Source organism: Anopheles merus, unplaced genomic scaffold (genome assembly GCF_017562075.2).
Source record: "Anopheles merus strain MAF unplaced genomic scaffold, AmerM5.1 LNR4000022, whole genome shotgun sequence".
Classification (NCBI taxonomy): Eukaryota; Metazoa; Arthropoda; class Insecta; order Diptera; family Culicidae; genus Anopheles; species Anopheles merus.
In genome coordinates, this window is record NW_024427602.1 from 93,912 (window position 1) to 104,637 (window position 10,726).

General features: G+C 39.1%; 1 long non-coding RNA gene across 2 annotated transcripts; it reads right to left on the reverse strand.

The window, feature by feature from the left end:
- Positions 1-9,093: 9,093 nt before the first annotated feature.
- LOC121601071 lies at positions 9,094-10,167 on the reverse strand. 2 transcript variants are annotated; one of them, XR_006005983.1, is made up of 4 exons: positions 9,778-10,167; positions 9,602-9,702; positions 9,295-9,462; positions 9,094-9,228 (listed from the first exon to the last, which is right to left on the reverse strand). It is a non-coding gene; the product is annotated as an uncharacterized LOC121601071 (long non-coding RNA). The 2 variants fall into 2 exon arrangements; XR_006005982.1 differs by having other exon boundaries at positions 9,561-9,702.
- Between the last annotated feature and the right edge of the window lie 559 nt (positions 10,168-10,726).

The window sequence follows — 10,726 nt, forward strand, 5'->3', positions numbered from 1 at the left end:
TACTTCCGGCCACTTTGTTCCTGCATCTATAATTATTAGGAAATTAAGTCCCAAAAATGGCCCTGCAAAGTCTATGTGTATGCGTTGAAACGGTTCCACTGGTTGTTCCCAGCTATATCCTTGCACCTTTTGTGGGTTTTTTCTGACTTTCGCACAGTGCATACAGTCACGCGCTGTTTCTTCTATGTCACGATCTATAGAGTCCCACCAACAGTATGTCCTAGCTAAGGATTTCATTCGTGAGATTCCGAAATGACCCATGTGTAGCTCCTTTAATATTGTTTTACGCAAAGGTATTGGGATGTAAACTCTAATTCCGCGCATTGAACAATCGTTTTGCAAGCTGAATTCGGTTTGATCTATTCCGAATCTAAATCGACCCTCTACTGTCCGGCCTGTCCTCAATGCCCTTGCTAGTTCTTGTACTGTAGTGTCTTTCAATGTATATTTTGTAACTTCTTTTGCCTGTACTGGTAGTGATTCAGTCTGATTGATTTGTAAGACATCGATCTCGTCTGCCTCGCATATGGGTTCGCCCTTTAACGGCAAGCGAGATATGTCATCCGCATTTCCGTGGTCTTTTGAGTTTCTATATCGGATTTCAAAGTTAAATAATTCTAAAAATACTGCGTAGTGTTGCATGCGCATAGCTGAGAGTGTCGGAAGTCCTTTTTGTGGGGACCAAATCTGTGTCAATGGCTTGTTATCTGTTACTAGTATGAATTTTCGGCCGTATAGATATTTGAAAAACTTTTTTATGCCAAAAATTACGGCGTACGCTTCTTTGTCAATCTGTGTATATCTTTGCTGAGTCTTTGTAAGGGTTTGCGACGCATATTGTATTGGTTTTTCGCTTCCATCTGCGTAAACGTGACTTAATACTGCCCCCACACCGTAAGGCGATGCATCCGTGGCCAATATTAATGGTAGTTTTGTATCGTAATGTGTAAGCGCTTGTTTCGATTGCATTTCTGCTTTCATCCATGCGAAAGCTTTCTCACAGTCTGGAGACCATTCAAAAGCAACCTCATCTTTAAGTAAATTGTTGATTGGGTACATGTGTGTGCTAAGGGTTTTCATGAATCTTCCGTAATAATTTACCAAACCTAACAGTGCGCGTACTTGCTCTTTGTTTTCTGGTCTTGGCATATTTTCTATCGCATCTATTTTGCCTTGTAATTTATGGATTACTTTCTTGTCTATCATGTAGCCGCAGTATTCAATCTTATCTTCTAAGAATTCGCATTTCTTTAAGTTTACTCGCATATTGTGATCATTAAACCGTTTTAGTACTTCTCTTAATCTTTGTAAATGTTCCGTATCATTTGGGGCTGTTATTTTAACGTCATCTAAGAATACTGTTGCTCCTGGTATACCTTGTAGAATTGAAGTTATTTCTCTTTGAAATATGGCTGGGGCAGAGGCTACCCCATACATAAGCCTAGTGGGTTGATAAAGTCCCCTGTGCGTATTCAGCGTTAGTAGGTGTTGATCTATCTCCCTGATTTCCATTTGTAAGTATGCTTGGGCTAAATCGAGCTTTGAGAATTTTTTTCCTTCACTCATGTTTGCAAAAAGTTCATCGGTGGTGGGCAGAGGGAAATCATCAATTAATAGCCCTTTGTTAATTGTTAGTTTATAATCTCCGCACAGTCTTACTTTGTTACCCGTTTTCCTAACTGGTACTATTGGGGTCGCCCATTCGCTTCTCTCTACCTTAACTAGTATGCCTTTATCCACCATGTTCTTTAATTCCTCTTCCACTGTATCTCGAATAGAAAATGGAAGAGGTCGCGCTTTAAGAAACGTTGGGTTTGCCCCATTTTTCAAATGCAAAGATGCTTTGACACCTTCTATTTTTCCTATTGTGTCCAAAAATACTGCAGGAAATTTGTCTAATATTGCTTTTAAACCATTTTGGGTATTCGATGATTCAATAATTTTATCCACTGTGTACTGTTTACCATGCAAGATTTTATTCCAATCGTAATTTAAGGCTCTCATCCATTCGCGACCCAACAATGGTTGCCTATTGCTCCCAACTATGAACAATCGTAGTTTCTTTATTACTTCTTTTGTCTTGATTTTCACTTCAGCCATTCCTGCGACAGAAATTTTCCCACCGCAATAACTTCTCACTTCTACGTCCGTTTGTACGAGCTTGATATTTTTAAGATATTTCTCTTTGTCGTGTTCGTTAATTAGAGTAACTGGTGAACCACTGTCTACCTCGAACTTAATTGGTGATTTTCCAATTTGTACGTTCACAAAAATTTTGTTGCTATCTTTCACATTTTCTACTTGGAAAATATCTATTTTATGGATTTGATCCTCTTCTGTATCCTGACTGTCACTATCTTCGCATTGCTCCACGAGATTTGCTGTCCTACTCACTCGTTTCTTATTGTTCATCCTATGTGCTTTCCCCATTTTGAAACACACGCGTTGTAAATGACCGACCTTCTTACATAACGCACACACTTTCATTTTGTGTTCGCATTTATTCGCTAAGTGCGATGAACTGCCGCATCGGAAACAATACCGCTTGCTTCTTGGCGCTGGATATCGATCCATAAAGTTAACTGACTGAGCCCGTTGGGCTAAAATTTCGACACCATCGTTGACTGTTTCCATCGAGAATGCGACTTGCTTTGCTTTCTCGAACGTTAAGTCTTTTTCGCCTATTAACCTCGCGCGTATCATTTTGTCACGTAAACCGAACACAAACTGGTTTCGCAGCCCTTTCTGTAAATAATCACCAAACGCACAGTTTTTCGCTTCACGTTGTAACGCCGCCACGAACTCGGTGATGCTTTCTGCTTTCTTTTGTGTGCTTTGTCGGAACTTCCACAGCTCTACCATTTCCAATGGTTTGGGGTCGAAATGATCGTCTAACGCGCTGACGATCTGGTCGTACGTTTTCGCCTCCGGTTCGTCCGGCGAGAGTAAGTCACACAGCACGTTGTAAGTCTCACTGCCCATGTAATGCAGGAGCGTCTGCTGCATATCCGCTTGATCCACTTTAAACACTTTAGCAGCACCAGCAAACCGCTTCACCCATCTTTGCCAAGTTGACTTCTCGTGCACAAACGGCTCGATATTAAATGTAGCCATTATCGATTCGTTTTTTTTAATTTATTGCCCGCCTCGTCGCCAACTGTTATAATCACACCATCCATTCACTTGCAAGGCTCAACGAGAAGTGCCGGGTTTTATTTCTCATTTCTCTCCGTACAGTTACATGCTATAATATGCTATAATCTAGTCTAATCTAATCTTATCTATAATCTAATTTTAAATCTACAATATAACAAGGACAATATAACAAGGATATAACAAGGACATAGAGCCAATATTACTGCGTTTCAGAATGAAAGCAGTCGCAATGGTTGCAGACATTGAGAAGATGTATAGACAAGTCCTAGTGTCGGAGAGTGACAGAAATCTTCAGCGAATCTTATGGAGGGAAGATAGCGGTCATCCAATTGCTGTTTATCAACTAAACACGGTTACATATGGAACTACATGTGCTCCATACTTGGCAATACGCACATTAAGGAAGATATTTGAAGACCATGAGAATGAATTTCCAATGGCAAAGACATGGTATGGTGACTTTTATGTCGACGATTTGCTGTCAGGAGCAGAAACAGAGACAGAAGCGATACACATTCGTGATCAAGTGATAGAAATGATGGATCGATCAGGATTCAAATTGAGAAAGTGGGCATCCAATCGTGCATCAGCTTTAGACAGATTACCCAATGAAGAGTTGGCTCAACCTGAACAGAAGGAGAGGAGTCTCGATACGAAACCCATAAGGACGTTAGGCTTAACTTGGGACCCAAAGACAGATCGATTGAGGGTACGAGTTCCCTGCGTAGATGTATCGAAGCCACCGACAAAAAGTCAAGTGATGGGAAGTATTGCCAAGATATACGACCCATTAGGTTTTGTGGACCCTATAAAGATGGTGGCAAAACTTTTTATGCAACGATTATGGACGTTGAAGGAGGCAGACGGATCAATGTGGCCATGGGACAAGGAGTTACCAGAAGTATTGCAGAAGCAATGGGCAACATTTTGCAGTCACTTGGGAGAGTTGAATAACGTAAGTGTTCCACGATTTTCCAATCCTACGATGAGCGACGATTTACAATACCACATTTTCTGTGATGCGTCGGAGAAAGAATATGGGGCATGTGTGTATTTGAGGTGCAAGACAGAAGAAGTATGTGTGGCTAATCTGCTTGTATCTAAGTCCAAGGTGGCACCTCTCGCGAAACGACTTACAATTGCAAGACTGGAGCTTTGTGCAGCATTGTTGGCGAGCAACTTATACAATTTTATTAGAAAAGCAAGATTGCCGGAAGCACCATGCTATCTGTGGACGGATTCGATGACCACATGGTATTGGATTACCTCACCTCATCAAGGTTGGAAAACGTTTGTGGCAAATAGGACGGCCAAAATCCAATCTCTTACTAATGGATGCCAGTGGAGGCATGTCCCAGGCATTGAAAATCCCGCAGACTTGGTATCGAGAGGATGTCAGCCAGCAGCCTTAGTGGAGTGCCAGCTATGGTGGTCGGGGCCATCGTGGTTAGTAAAAAATGAAGATGAGTGGCCAAGATCAGCATTTACTAAACCAGCAGAGGCGACAGGAGTAGAGAAGACAACAGCTGCATTGGTGTCAACCGAAGTTCAGAGTGGTTGGGATGAACTTGTCACACTGGAAGATAACCTCCGAGTGACTGTTGTGATCGAAAGGGTGTAGGGTTAACACTGACGCTTTATTACCATAAAATTTACCTATTTATACCTAAATGGTTACATGCTAATTGTTCTTACTTGCTAAAATGCTGCGTTGACAACATGCCGATCGACCACCGATCGTGCGCGTGCTCGCAGCATTGTTTATTATTATTTTATTTATTTATTTTAAGGCTAACACAGCCAAACCGTCTTCGATCGGTTGATCGACGGGATGGCTACCGCGACCTAGTAAACTAATTATTTTAACCGCCAGCGACATCCCCGCCCCCGTAATTCCTGCTAAGGGGTTACAATTTTGTGTCTTTTGTTGTCGTGACATCTATCGGTGGCGGTTTGGGAATCGTCACGGTTTTGTGTTTTCGCATTGCCAGGGAAATAATAATAACGATTAATATAAAGTTGCTGCTTATTGCAATTCCTAAGCCTATCAGTATGAAGCTGATTGTTTTTTCTCCTTCTTTGTTATTGTTATTTTTTTCATTACCTTGCGGAGGGTCTTCTATTATTGGTTTAAAAAACGAACGAAAGACCTCGGTCTTGGCTTCGAAGGTCGGGTTAATTTCCCCTTTTGTCGTTTGAATGTTACAATCTTGCGAAAGAGTGATTATGCCTGTGTATTCATACGGGTTTGTTTTAGTGTTGTTACAATTTATGTAGATCTTGCTTGGATCGGAAGTGTAGTATAAAATGCTATTAGGTTTGCTTAATTCATAGAATTCTGTGTACGTCTTTCCTAACCTTTCTGTGTGGCATGATTGATTCGTTTTAGAATGGAAAAATGCTGACGCTACGCAATCTAATTTTCTTTGTATGAATACATCGGCGGAAATGCTGTGGGTTGCATTAATTTTCTCCTGTTTGTTGGATAAAGAAAACTATGTTCATTGATAGCTATTACATCGTTTGTGTACTAGTATTATTGTTGTGTTGTGTACTAGTATTATTATCTCATCGTCTAAAATTATCATATTCTTGGATATGCTATCTTGTAAAACGATATATCCTGTAGGCAGTTTTATCATGATTTTGTTTACTATTTTTAACTCATCATCTGGATGAAGGGGTTTGATCTTCATTTCTGTGTACTTGTTTATTATGCCCTGAGTTAACATGTTTGCTGTCGCAATTGTTTCTGATGTAAATTTCGTAAGAACATTCATTTTGTTCTCGCTAAATTGCTTTTCGATTATACTGATCCCTTCATGAATTTGATTGATGCGGTCATCAATCGAATGAGCTAACTTTTCGTGCTGTTGGTTGGTCAGTTTCAAGGAATCGGATATGTGAGACATCTTCTCATTTTCCGAGACCCTAAACAATGCCAGTTGTTCGTCAATGCTGTCTTCTCCAAAAATGAAATCTTTGAGAATGCCGAAAACTCCGCTGGATCGTTTAGTTCTTGATTTAATAGTTTCAGACATCAACTGTAGAGCGTGCTCACAATTTCCTTTAAGTATTGTTTTAATTTGGAAGAGCTTTGGGTCAGTGACATTAATTTTATCAAAAGCTATGTCTAAATTTTCCTCTATTTTCCTCAGTATTTCTGAGTCTCTTTTTGGGTAGACTCTCGTATGGAGTTTAGTCTCCCATATCCCCTATTTAGTAAGAGCGTTCCTTGATGATCAAAAAATAATCCTGATTGATTGATCGGTGCAACGGAAAATCCTGTCGCAGCACCCAAAATTGCTAATATTACTATGATTGGTAAGTGTACCATTGTACCGGTCTTATTCTCGTTTGGCGTTTCTTTGCTGGATGTGTCGACAGCTCAGCTGCTCTTTCTTTAACGAAGTTAATATCAACCTTACGTTTCTTACCCAAATTTGAGAAATTTCCCTTTACGTCTAGCCGTGCCAATTTTATTGTTGGTTTTGTAAGTACAGGCGGTCCCCGAGATACACGGTACCTTATATACGCGGATTCGCAGATACGCGGTTTTACGAAATTTGACAGCATGGTGCGTTTATGGTGCACAGTTTATTTCTGCTGTCATTATCGGTCAAAATAAAAAAAAACGCGCCAAACAAACATACGCGGCAAAAACAACACACGGTGTGATAAATTTTGATCTGAATACCTTTGCTTTATAAAGTCTGTGGTTTAGGTAATATTGTTTTAAAATTAATGTATTAATGATGGTCGTCTGTTCAATAACATTATTCACTTTTTTAGTTTTCTCTTCAAAATGGCATCTAAAAATCAAGACAAGTCACAAGCATTCAAACGCAAGAAAAGTTCCATCAGCTTCAGTGAAAAACTCAAAATTATCAAAATGCACGAAGGGGGAAAATGTTACGCCCACATCGCCAGAGACACCAATCGACCAGAATCAACCATTAGAACGATAATAAGATCAAAGGATCGGTTGCAAGATACAATTAAAAATGCAACATTAGAATCTACTATAATGACAAGGGCTCGGGAGGATAGCATAGTTGAAGTTGAGAAACTATTGTTGATATGGATAAATGATTTAACACAAAAACGCATACACTTAAGCCTAAAAAACATTCAAGAAAAAGCATTATCTTTGTATAATGATATAAAAGGAGAAGAAACAAATGATCGCGAGGAATTTAAGGCTAGTAAAGGCTGGTTTGCAAGGTTTAAGAAACGTGCAAATTTGCACAATGTTAAAATTTATGGTGAAGTTTCGAGTGCAGATGAAGAAGCCGCATACCGCTTCCCAGATAATTTTACAAATCTTATATCTGAAAAAGGGTATCTGCCGGTACAAATATTTAATGTAGAAGAAACTTCATTGTTTTGGAAGAAAATGTCAGTGCGCAGCTACATTAGTAAGCTGACGGAAGTAATGCCGGGATTCAAAGTGGCCAAAGATAGACTTACTATTATGTTAGGAGGAAATTTAGCTGGAGACATGAAATTAAAGCCTCTCGTAGTCTATCGTTGTCGCAAACCACGAGCATTCAAAAACATAAATTTGGATAGCCTTCCAGTAGTTTGGAAGTGGAATTCCAAAGCATGGGTGACGCGTTCAATTTTTACCGAATGGTTTAGTGAATATTTTATACCGGAAGTAAAAGCATATTGTGCAGAAAAAGACATTCCATTCAAAGTGGTGCTATCACTGGATAACGCCCTTGGGCATCCAGTTGAACTAGATGACATGGACCCAAACGTAGAGGTAATTTTTCTACCACCAAGAACAACAGCCTTAATACAACCAATGGACCAAGGAATCATTTATACGTTCAAATCATATTACCTGCGTCGCGTGTTTAAGCATGCAATACAAAGCATGGAAGATCAGACAAATTTGTCTTTAATTGAATTTTGGAAACAATTTAACATATTAAATGCTGTAGAGCATATAACAGAGGCGTGGCAGGAAGTAAAGACAGAGACAATGAGTTCTTGCTGGAAAAAAATTATCCCTGTTTATTTTGATGACACATTCGAAACACAAAGTAATGATATGGTCGAGGAATGTGTTGAGTTGACCAACCTATTAGAAATAGAAGTTAATTTAGATGAAATGAAGCAGCTTATCATAGAAGCGGCATAGCCGTTGTCAAACGATGAGCTAATTAAATTAGAAACTTTAGAAGTTCTAGAAGATTATTTAGAGAATGACGAAGAAAGTAGTGATGAGGAGAAAGATAAAAAATCCTTTAAGACTAACAAGCTGGCAGAAGCTTTCAGCTATATAGAGAAAGCCCTAGCTGAAATTGAAAAAATGGACGAAAACGAAGAGAGGTTCTCAAAAGTAAGTCGTAATATACGCAATGAGATGGCTGTTTATAAACAAATTTATAAAGACAAAATATGCTCGACAAAACAACTTACTATGGACAGTTTCATTAAGAAAAATATTCATTAAGTAAAACAATATAAGTATGGTACAACCAATGAATTATTGAAATTTGAAAAAATAAAATAAAATAAATACATTGAATTAAATTTGAACAGCATAGCTGCTAACTGTGTCTTATGAGTCTTTTAAAAATATTGCTGTTTAAAATCCCTGGGTCACTAATTAGTAAAACTCACTTAAACATTTCTTTAATCCTTCGATTTTCGAGTGCAACCGTTGTAAACTACATAAGGAAGAAGCTGTCCATCAGCACGAATACATCAAAGGGTAAATCTTTCAAAAGCTACTTCTTGATAATCTCCTTATCGTACCGTGTAAGGAAGACTTCTACACCGATAAACAAGTACGTATGCACTATCACCAAACATATGATCATATTGTAAGATGATTACTTTAAAACGATATGAAAAAATGTTACAAATTTTATAACCATTATGATCGATTTTATACGATTTTCTATTTGACAAGCAACAGGGTTACATTCGCTGTCAATTACATACATTGAAAAAAGTGGCAAGCAACTTCCATTAGCATAGCGATCTTATAATCGTGCGACTATAGTGCACAACCCCAATCCGCAGTTACACATCCGGCAAGACTTTTATTGTATGCAACTGAAAACGGTTAAACAAAAAAAAATGTGAGGAGGAAAGAATGAAAAAAATCACAATGTCACTCACCAATGTGTAACTAATGGCTCATGTGTATTGCTATGCAACATCCCATGGTCATTTTTGTATGACATTCGATCGCTTCCTTTAGTAACCCGCACAGCAATACAATTTGGTTCGAGGTGGTTCGAGAAATTCCACAAATTAACCATCCACAAACCTAACTCTTCTATGGTTCTGCAAAATGTACCAGAATAAAACAAAACAGGTCATGTAATGAACTGTGTGAACACTTTTGATTAATAGATGTCAGTTACTTAGAAACAGTCAAATACATTTAAGGGCATAACGCTTCAGATAAAATAACGTAAGACACCTGACAAGGTAAATGATGCGCTTTCGGAAGATCCGAAAGTTGTGGGGCATAAACCTCAGATCGGCCAGCAACTGCCTACAGAACCATTCGTTACAGATAACCTAAGAATATGAAATAAAACAAATTAGTTACACGGCACAATGCTTAATATGGCGGTAAGGATATCGATGTTATACCCCCTTCTAGTTGTGGCTTTGCGGAAGTGCCTTCGCCTCTTTTTAGCTATCCGTCCATTTTATTTCCTATCGGGCGATGTCCGGGCTTATGTTGAATCATATCGCACTGGATACACATGTCTAGTGTATCAATCTGGAAGACACAAATATGTTTTTTTGTTTGTTTGTATTCCCGTCCAGACCTAATCACAACGAACGATAAGATCGCATATGAAACCACTTCTCCAACGGCAATAGCAATAATACCAACACGAAAAGCACTTTATAACAAGTATACAACAACAATATCACTGCTAAAACTGAATAATTGCATCAATAGAACTATACCCTGCAACATTTAAACAAAATTGTCCACAAAGGTACATAAAGTTAATGAGAATTAGAAAACAAGAAAATACACTTGTTATCAAAGTCTTTTGCGCCATGTCAACATTATTTTGTTTACATTTATCTGTCAAACTCCTGAACTCTGACGTATAAACGATATGTCAAAGAAGATTCGACTTACGCGGAAATTCGAGATACGCGGTATTTTTCGGCTGTTTTCGGTCCCCAATAACCGTGTATCTCGGGGACCGCCTGTATTTAGTTTCCTACCTTTATGCTAGCGGATCGCGTTTACCCGTCCTTGCCCACGTTCACTCTTATTATTCTACCTTTTATCCAGCGGCCCTTCCTTTGCTCGTCCGGGAACGTCACTATATCTACGATATATAGAGGTTTAGCTGGGTCTGCCCATTTGCCTCGTTTTGACAGATTTGGAAGATACTCTTTTACCCAACGGTCCCAATAGCGTTGGGTCACGAACTGGGATCTCTTCCAACCGGCTCGAGTAGCCTCAGCTTTTGAGATGTCTATGACGTTAGGCTCGGCTTCGCCTGAACAACCTATCAGAAAATGAGCAGGCGTTAATGGCTCGTCGTCTTCGCGGTCGAGGGGTATATGAGTT